This window comes from Embiotoca jacksoni, unplaced genomic scaffold (genome assembly GCF_022577435.1).
Source record: "Embiotoca jacksoni isolate LCO1_2020_lvr unplaced genomic scaffold, fEmbJac1.0.p SCAF_84, whole genome shotgun sequence".
Lineage (NCBI taxonomy): Eukaryota > Metazoa > Chordata > Actinopteri > Embiotocidae > Embiotoca > Embiotoca jacksoni.
Genome location: NW_027185441.1, coordinates 652,918 through 663,474, shown reverse-complemented (window position 1 = coordinate 663,474; position 10,557 = coordinate 652,918). Strand labels below are relative to the sequence as shown.

Genomic DNA, 10,557 nt, shown 5'->3' with positions numbered 1-10,557 from the left:
TGATTTGATGATTTTCTTTGACAGTTTCTGTCTGTTGGTCAAATGGAAAAAACGCTCCGAATAGTCTTCAGGTTATTTGAGTCTGACCAACACACCTGAAACAAACACTACTGCTTCTAAACAAACAAACAAACAAACACAGTCAACTCTACAAAAAACAAAGTAAAACACTGCAGCACCGATCTTCGACAGAAAGTGTCTGAATGAATGTTACTTCAAGAACACGTGCATTATTTCAACTGCAGCTTCAGAAGCTGAAGAAGAAAATCAACAGAAGAATCTCTCGCTGATGATCTTTGTTCAACAGAACATACATCTCATCGTGTTTCATGTCTCATCGTGTTTCATGTCTCATCGTGTTTCATGTCTCATCGTGTTTCATGTCTCATCGTGTTTCATGTCTCATCTTGTTTCATACGTCTCATCGCGTTTCATGTCTCATCTTGTTTCATACGTCTCATCGTGTTTCATGTCTCATCGTGTTTCATACGTCTCATCGTGTTTCATGTCTCATCTTGTTTCATACGTCTCATCGCGTTTCATGTCTCATCTTGTTTCATACGTCTCATCGTGTTTCATGTCTCATCGTGTTTCATGTCTCATCTTGTTTCATACATCTCATCGTGTTTCATGTCTCATCGTGTTTCATGTCTCATCGTGTTTCATGTCTCATCTTGTTTCATACGTCTCATCGCGTTTCATGTCTCATCTTGTTTCATACGTCTCATCGCGTTTCATGTCTCATCTTGTTTCATACGTCTCATCGTGTTTCATGTCTCATCGTGTTTCATACGTCTCATCGCGTTTCATACGTCTCATCGTGTTTCATACGTCTCATCGTGTTTCATACGTCTCATCTCGTTTCATGTCTCATCGTGTTTCATACGTCTCATCTTGTTTCATACGTCTCATCGTGTTTCATACGTCTCATCTTGTTTCATACGTCTCATCGTGTTTCATACGTCTCATCGCGTTTCATACGTCTCATCGTGTTTCATGTCTCATCGTGTTTCATGTCTCATCGCGTTTCATACGTCTCATCGTGTTTCATGTCTCATCGTGTTTCATGTCTCATCGCGTTTCATACGTCTCATCGTGTTTCATGTCTCATCGTGTTTCATGTCTCCGTGTTTCATGTCTCATCGCGTTTCATACGTCTCATCGTGTTTCATGTCTCATCGTGTTTCATGTCTCATCGTGTTTCATACGTCTCATCGCGTTTCATACGTCTCATCTCGTTTCATGTCTCATCGCGTTTCATACGTCTCATCTTGTTTCATGTCTCATCGTGTTTCATGTCTCATCGTGTTTCATGTCTCATCGCGTTTCATACGTCTCATCGTGTTTCATGTCTCGTCGTGTTTCATGTCTCATCGTGTTTCATACGTCTCATATGTCTCATCTTGTTTTACACGTCTCATCGTGTTTCATACGTCTCATCGCGTTTCATGTCTCATCGTGTTTCATACGTCTCATCGCGTTTCATATGTCTCATCTTGTTTTACACGTCTCATCGTGTTTCATACGTCTCATCGCGTTTCATACGTCTCGTCGTGTTTCATACGTCTCATCGCGTTTCATACGTCTCATCTTGTTTCATACGTCTCATCTCGTTTCATACGTCTCATCTCGTTTCATGTCTCATCGCGTTTCATACGTCTCATCTTGTTTCATACGTCTCATCGCGTTTCATACGTCTCATCGCGTTTCATACGTCTCGTGTTTCATACGTCTCATCGTGTTTCATACGTCTCATCTTGTTTTACACGTCTCGTGTTTCATACGTCTCATCGTGTTTCATACGTCTCATCGCGTTTCATACGTCTCATCTTGTTTTACACGTCTCGTGTTTCATACGTCTCATCTCGTTTCATACGTCTCATCTCGTTTCATACGTCTCATCGCGTTTCATACGTCTCATCTTGTTTTACACGTCTCATCGTGTTTCATACGTCTCATCTCGTTTCATGTCTCATCGCGTTTCATGTCTCATCGTGTTTCATATGTCTCATCTTGTTTTACACGTCTCATCGCGTTTCATACGTCTCATCTTGTTTTACACGTCTCATCGTGTTTCATACGTCTCATCGTGTTTCATACGTCTCATCGTGTTTCATACGTCTCATCGTGTTTCATACGTCTCATCGTGTTTCATACGTCTCATCTCGTTTCATGTCTCATCGCGTTTCATACGTCTCATCTCGTTTCATACGTCTCATCGTGTTTCATACGTCTCATCGCGTTTCATACGTCTCATCGCGTTTCATACGTCTCATCGCGTTTCATACGTCTCATCGCGTTTCATACGTCTCATCGTGTTTCATACGTCTCATCGTGTTTCATACGTCTCATCGTGTTTCATAAACACCAGAATAAAAACCTGTCAAAGTTCACAAACAGGAATCACTGCAAACGTTTCTGAACATCGTCCGTCCTCCTGCAGACTCAGACCTCCTCTTGTCTCCGCTCAGTTCACACCGTGCATCAAGTCACTTTCTGCTGCCACAATAAAAACCTCCACACCCACCCACCCACCCACCCACACACACACACACACACACACACACACACACACACACACACACACACACACACACACACACACACACACACACACACACACACACACCCCTCCCCCCGAGAGCTTGTGTTCCTCACCAGATCTGCTGATGTAAGTCCCAGCGTGGGAAACCCGTGACGGTAGAAGCTCCTCAGTCACAGTCGAGCGCTCCGACAGGAAGCTCAGCGACGAAATCCAGGCTGTAAAAAAAAAAAAAAAAAACCAATCCGGAGGTGAGAGGTGAGAGGTGAGAGCAGCTGGACGGCGGGAAGGAGAAGGTTCAAAACACACAACACATCAGATAGAAAACAACTCGGAGGAAATTATACATCTGGAGGTTTCTGTTGTAAAACTGCTGAATATAATCAAAGACCAACTGAAGTGTCAATCAAGATTCATTACTGTCGGTATCAAAGCTGATTCACTTCTGATCCGTTTCCTGGATTCTGTTTTTGTTTTTCTGCTCGTCACATCGTTCCTGTCGCCTGTCAATCAAACGGCTCACATGACAGCAGTAGATTTTCTGTTTCTACAACTGGAGGCGACTGTTGGTGTTCGACAGCCTCATCACTTCCTGTTTTTGTGTCGCTGCAGAGGTCGAGTGGACACGTGAATACTATGAACACAATAATATGTTATTATATTAATATATCAAATTTGGAGATGTTTTCAGAGGACGAAGAGACAAACTGTTTCCCTCTGAGCTGTTTGGACATAAAAACACTCAGGAACCAGGAAGCTTTAAATAATGAGGTAACTTTTATTTTACACAAAGTTATCAGCAATATTTTGAGAAAAGTTAGAAAATGTTACAAAAGTTTCAGTTCTAGCGCCCCCTAGTGGTCAATCCGTCTGAAAGTTGGGCATCGTCCACAGAAAGTCGTAAAGACACAGCATGTCAAGTTTTGTGAGAATCAGCCGATGCGTCGCTGAGACATAAGACTGTACAGAGATGACAGATTCCTTCGCTTGTTCAATCAAATCACATCTACGAATCGAAATTTCATGAACAACGTAACATCAGAGAAGTTCGTAGATGATCTGCGTCAAGTTTCGTAAGGATCGGTAAGGCTGTTTCCCAGATGTTGAAAGAAGGATTTAAGAAAGTGGAGAAAAAAGTTGCAAAGTTGGACATTTTTAAAGCAGAATTGGAACTCAGAGTTTGGTTATCACAGCGCCACCTAGTGGTGCAGTACCTCCTGGTTTGGGGGCTGCTAATATTAATATTAATAACCCTGCTGGTTATTAATATTAATATTAGCAGTAGTCGCTTGATTAGATAGATAGATAGATTTATATATATATATATATATATATATATATATATATATATATATAAATATATAAATATATATAAATATTAATATTAATAACCAGCAGGGTTCCTGCTGCTCTGCTGGTCCAACAGACTCTGAACTGAACGTCTCTGGTGAGTCGCTCGGTTCCAGTCAGACAGACTCACCGAGACAGAACCGGTTCTGCTGTAACGAGTGTCTGATTGACAGCTGCAGGATCACTACGGCTGACTTTGTGAGGCTGGGACGGAGACGGACGGAGACGGAAAGGACGAAAGAAACAAAGTCTAGTCGGTTTCTTTGTCTTTCAGTTGCCAGTAAACAGAATTAAAAGGAGTCACATGACTTTACATCCACTGAAGCCGTCTGAGACCAACATGTTCCTGGTGTAGAAATGAGCTTCATGGTTCAATGTGAGCATTTAAAACTGGATCTGAGGTGATCGGAGAGCACGACAGGAAGAAAACTAAATACACAAATCCTCAAATGTGACGACGAGCTCGTTTCACAGATTTAATGCGACTTTATTCTTCTGTCTGTAACTTCAGTGTGAAGAACATCAGACACGTCAGAGACTTGAAACCAAAGTGAGGTCATCAGCATCAGTCTTCACTTCAGGAAATATTCGGATCGCAATAATTAACAAACAATCTCCACAATATCTGCAGCAGCTTAGTAAAACAAAACAACACATTTTTGCTGATTCCAGCAATTTTACCGCAAACCTTTCTGATCGAAACAATCACCAAAAAAAAACGGTGAAATTTTAAAAAGGACTTCACAAACACACAAACAAACAAACAAACAAACAAACTGGACTGAAGATAATTAGCAGCTTTTTTTCTTTTAGTTTGACCGCAACACAAACGACGAAGCTCCGAACAGAAGAAACCGTCGAGCTGTGAAACAACAGAACGTCATCTGCAAACAGACGAACTGCAGCTGCACAGCTGTCAGATCAGAGTCAACAAACAAACAAACAAACAAACAAAGCGGAGCAGCATGAACACTGCTGCTGGCTGATGGGCGGAGGAGCGGAGATGAAACGGATTTCCAGATGTGTTCAGGGACTCTGGGAGGAACCGCGGCGAGTCGGAGGGTTGAGGAGGGTTAAAAGCTCCTCCGTCTTCTCCTTCTTCTCCTTCTCCTCCTTCTTCTTCTCCTCCTCCTCCTCTTCCTCTTCCTTCTTCTTCTCCTTCTCCTCCTTCTTCTTCTTCTTCTTCTCCTCCTCCTCCTCCTCCTCTTCCTCCTCCTTCTTCTTCTCCTTCTCCAGATTCTCTTTTTTAAATGCAGGCTGACGACTCGAAGCTCACAGTCATGAAGACGTGAAGCATGTTTGAGGGTGAAGAAGCTTGTCGGAGGACCGAACACGGAGACGGTGGAGAAACAACGAGGAGACGATCCAGACTATCGAGCAGCGGCTCAGAACTACTCACTCTCACGTCGTCCCTGAACGCCCCTTCGACTCTATTTTTACCATTTTAAAATCAACAAAAACAAATTCATTCAATAACCACGAGTTTGTTTTGACATTTCTCCTTTTCAGACCAACGTTAAAATATGATTTTACAGACGGATGATGGAAACGACAACGTTGTTTTAAATTGTACAAACTGCAGCCTGTTTATCATTAACTTTCTTATTTCTGATGTGTTTCTGTAAAATCACTGATTCAATAAACCGACTTGATAAACGCACATCAGAGGAAACGCAGACGTCTGTCACACAAATGTGTGAAGTGAAACCTGAGCTGCTGTCTGAAGGAGATCAGCCTGAACACACACACACACACACACACACACACACACCACACCACAAATACACACCACAAACACACACACACACAAACAAACACAAACACCACACCAACACAAACACAAACCACAGAGAGAATCAGTCAGCGAACATTCATTCTCATAATGTGTCAGTAATCCATCTGAAGCTTCTTAAAGTTGAAGCTTTTTGTTGTATTAAAATTCATATTTGGATGAAAATCAGAAAAGCACTGACGGGGCAGGAGGACCAATAAGTTCAGTGTTCCTGAACGCAGCACGCTGGTACGAGAACATCAGTGATGTCACCGTGGAAACCTGAAACTGGAGCAGAGAAACAGCAGATTTTTTGTTTCTGAGCCCATGCGGTGATTTCCAGTTGAGAATTGTGGGTTCTTGGTGGTGAAACGTTCCAGCGGTCAGAAAACACTCTGCTTTCCTTCATCACTGACTGAGTCTGGTTTCAGAGTGGTTTCAATGTTCCTCTCTCTTAAAATCTGATCAAAGATGAACGACCAGTTTGAGTGTTTAAGAATCTCCTCCTCCTCCTCCTCCTCCTCCTCCTCCTCCAGTCCGGTTCACTCGGTTCAGCAGCGCCGGCTAAACGGAGTCTGAATTATGTATGAGAGATTAGCAGCTCGTGTTCGTGGTGTTTTCCTCTGAATCAGTATCTGAGTCTTTATCTCCTCCTTCAGAGACGCGTCTCGTCTCGTCGGGTTCATTAAGCTTCCCGGCTGAGACGGCGACGCCTTCCGTTGGCATGGCGACAATAATGAGGGAGCTCCGGAGACACACAAACTGGAATTCAGTGACACAGCAGCAGTTTGGATGAAAGTGGAGTCACCTCTCAGGAGGACGACACTTCCTGGTTCATATGAGGGGGAGGGGCTTACAGGTACAAGCATCATACAATAAACGGCATGCATCTCTTTTACGTTACGCAAGTGATGTAACGTATTTAAGTTACATGATGACGGTGACGTTACTAATCCAAGATGACTTATTTTAACTCCAAACACGATGTCTTCCTGAACCTAACCTCAAGGTTTTTGGTGGTCGCTTTACTTTTCACACCAGGTCAGTCAAAACGTGACACGGTTCCCTCTAGTGGACTGACGGCTGCATTACACGCTTTAATATCTGGTTGAAACTCTACACTGATTGGTCGTTTCACTGTCAATCAACTGCTCCTACCCCTAGACCAATCACAGACAGAGCCTCCCTCCTGCTGATCCAATCTGGAACTAGCTCGATGAAATGGATAAGCCCCGCCCCTGAGTTGAGGGGATTGGCTCCTGATGTGTGTGACGTCTGAAACCCCGGCAGTCTGAATCCTATCGCTGCAGTTCCAAAACAGAAAATGTTCAGACTCATTGTTGACTCCTTATTTCACTCATTATGTCTTTTCGCAGATAAAAAGAAAAGATGTAAACAGGCAGGAAGTTCTCGGGTCACTTCAGGCTGCGATCGCCTCGTCGCTCCGAGGTCTCCTGAGTGGGTGAACTTTGTTTGACCTCCCGGAGTTCAGTCGGACCGAGGAGAGCTGCTGCTGCTCATCTCGACCTTCCTCAAACATTTAACATCTCTCTTCCCCCTCGGCTCCTCCTGTCACATCCTGACTCAGCGTCCTCTCTGAGCAGCGACTCGTCTCAAACACGACTTCAGGAGCTTCACAGTGATGCGGAAATGGCCGATCGTTTCATTTAATGGAGGAGAACTTTTCTTTTAAAAGAACAACTGTTGGAACGTTAAAAAAAAAAACAGAAAAGCATTCAAAATGTTCAACAGTCATCAAAACTTTCCAAACCAACAAACAGTTCCTGAAGTCAGAGTTTGTTTGTTTGTGTCATGTGAAGACACACGAGTGAAAATGTTCTGCTTCCTGCTGGAAGACGTTGAAGGAACGAACGGAGCGGCTGGTTGGAGACCAAATCAAAGCTGGACGAGTCCGAGAGGACGAAGCTTCCAGCAGCCTGAGGGGGACTTCCTGTCCACAAACAGAGCGGCACAGAAGAAGAAGAGGAGGAGGAGGAGGAGGAGGAGGAGGAGGATGGAAAAAACAGAAGAAAAAGAAAAGAAGAAGAATTTCCAGCGACATCATCAGACATTTTAACTGGGTAGAAATCAGCGTCTTGGTTTTGTGAAACGTTTCAACGGACTTCCTGCTCGTCTCCTCAGATCCGTGACGAAGAACAGAAACAGGCTGAAATCCTGAGCGGCTCATCGGATCATCAGACCGAACACGTCGACGCACGAACAGCTGATCCGTCATCAGCCGTCACTCTGGACGCCGCGGCCGGCAGCGCAGCTCTCAATCACCGTGACAACGGAGGCACGCCGGGGGCAGAGGTCAGCTCCAGAAGGACCGAGGAGACGAGACGGGAAGGATGACAAGTCGTCTCCTGGGATTCAGCTCGAATCCACATTTCAACATTCAGACCGGAGGACGGAAACTGGACTCAATAACAGTCAGAAGATGGAGGACTGTCGTCCATCTTCAGCAGACACAGAAACTAGTAAACATCAGATTAACTGAGTCGACTGTTTTATCTACAAACTGCAGCTGAAGCGCTGAAAATAAAGTCCAAAGTCCGGGAACTTTCCGAGGAACTAAAAGGTTCCTTCAGTTCTTTGTTATCTAAGATTAGACGAGTCAGAAGGTGACGGCAGGTTCACGCCATGTTTCCTGCTGGAGATCTTCTGCAGAAACACTCAGAAAGAACCGGACCTTCTTTCTTTCTTTTCTGTCCTCCGTAGCTCCACCAACAAAAAACAAATCAGTTAAAGAAAAGGCGGGAAAACACTTGAGTACTCGATCAGATCGACAACGTTCAGAGCTGCAGGATAACAAAAAAGTTCCCGAACACTTTAGAAAGTTCTACCTCCTGATCAGGAACCACTTCCTGGTTCCTCCGGTAGAAGAACGGTGTTCCTCAAACAGTTCTTAGTCTCTGGACGGAGAACCACAGACGTGCTGTGGACAAGTCGAGTCCTGGCACCCACAGAAAGTCTGTTTTCACTCTGATGAAGCTGAACTTTGGATCCCGTAAAGCAGACGTTTTCTTTTAGTTCCTGCTGCCTACAGTGGAAACACACCTGAGTGAAGTCAGGATTTACTCTGTGACATCATTCATCTCCAGAGAAAACTGTAAACCGGCCCGAACACACACACCAGCCAGTCACATCATTAACAAACATCTGGCGACATCAGAACTAAATACTAAACACCCGGCCTTCAAAATAAAAGTCCTCCTGGTGGATGAGGAGGTTCTAGAACCCGATGATGTGACTGAACGTCAGTCAGGAAAAAGGGTTTTGAGTTTCTTTGTGGGATTTTTTTGCACTCTGTTCTGTGGAGCTGTGTTACTGTGGTATGTTCACGGGAGGTGGGAAATTGCACAACTCTGACGCGCCACAAATCCCAAAACACACGTGCCATTTGAAATAAAAACAATCCTCCCAGTTAGAACTGCTGAAGGGGCCGGGTCCTCCATCAGAGGGTCATCATGAATGACAAAGCCCCCCACCTCCCCCGCTGCACCTTTCCCATGTCAGATTAGTCGGGGGGAGAGTCGAGGGAGCACGTAACTTTCTGAAACCAGCGGTCAGTCGTTGACACCCTCTTCACATCACGGTTGGCTTCACGTTTGTTTTTCCACGCGAACGTGACACACTGAAGCTTTTCAAACTGTTTCCTCATTTCAAACTGAACAACACCACCAACAGAAAACAGACCAACATCTGTAACAGGATAAAAACCACCTCAGTGTTCAGGTTTAACATCTTACCTGGAGAGGAACGCCTTCAGAGTCTGAACCTCCATCAGAGTCTGAACCTCCGTCAGAGAGCAGCAGCTGATCTGAATACGAAGAGGCCGACGGCTCGGACAAAAGAGGCGACACCTCCCGAGGCTAAAACACCTCCCTGTTCCTTCATTCATTCGGCCCTGCAGGAGGCCCCACCCTCGCCCCCCCACAGGGGCTGGCAGCCCCCGCTCAGCATAGAGGAACCGCATGTTGGACCACAACGCCTCTGCTCAGGTCACAGATAACGTCACAGAACGAATAAAAGCACTTTAAAAACAGGACCAACACTCTTCCTCACCAACAAACCCTCACGACTCCACATCGTCCTGAACTCTTCAGTTCAACTAAAGGATTAACTGTTTTTTTAAGGCTCTTAATAACAGTAAACCCTTCAGCTTTTATCTGAAAACACGGATTCAGTTTCAACCTAAAGCCCTTCAGAATAAAGATCTGAGGACCCTCACATGTTTTCATTGTTCACCGTCTAATTGGTCCCAAATTCATTCTGCAGCGGGACGACGGGTCCGAACACTCGGCCACAGTCAGAGATGGAAAGACGTGTCATAAAAAGTACAAACACAGAATTCGATAGATGAAAATTTCATCCTCTGAACCTGAAACAAAACAAGAATAAAACAAAGAACTGAATTTAATCCAGCGACCTCTGACACAACGTCTGCGAGAAGTCAGAGTTCCTCAACGATAAAAAAAAGTTTTTAATTCCTCAGTTTGAAGTTCAAACAGTTCAAACCCAGAACAGAAATCACGTTCAGACACCAGAACTGTAAACATTTCAAAGTTACACATTCATTCAGGCTTTTGAACGCCACGTTATAAAAATCAGTCCTAAAACAAGTCCAAAATCAGTCCTAAACCAGATCTACAATCAGTCCTAAACCAGGTCTAAAATCAGCCCTAAACCAGGTCTAAAATCAGTCCTAAACCAAGTCTACAATCAGTCCTAAACCAGGTCTAAAATCAGTCCTAAACCAAGTCTACAATCAGTCCTAAACCAGGTCTAAAATCAGTCCTAAACCAAGTCTACAATCAGTCCTAAACCAGGTCTAAAATCAGTCCTAAACCAAGTCTACAATCAGTCCTAAACCAAGTCTAAAATCAGTCCT

General features: G+C 44.3%; 1 protein-coding gene across 2 annotated transcripts in view; it reads right to left on the bottom strand.

The window, feature by feature from the left end:
- The window catches only part of large2 (LARGE xylosyl- and glucuronyltransferase 2), a 61,194-nt gene that overhangs the window by 41,529 nt on the left and 9,108 nt on the right, over positions 1 to 10,557 (bottom strand). For both annotated transcript variants that reach the window (XM_069139623.1, XM_069139624.1), the window contains exon 2: positions 2,659 to 2,760. The gene's annotated coding sequence lies outside the window, so the exon portion shown is untranslated. The remainder of the gene's footprint in view (positions 1 to 2,658; positions 2,761 to 10,557) is intronic.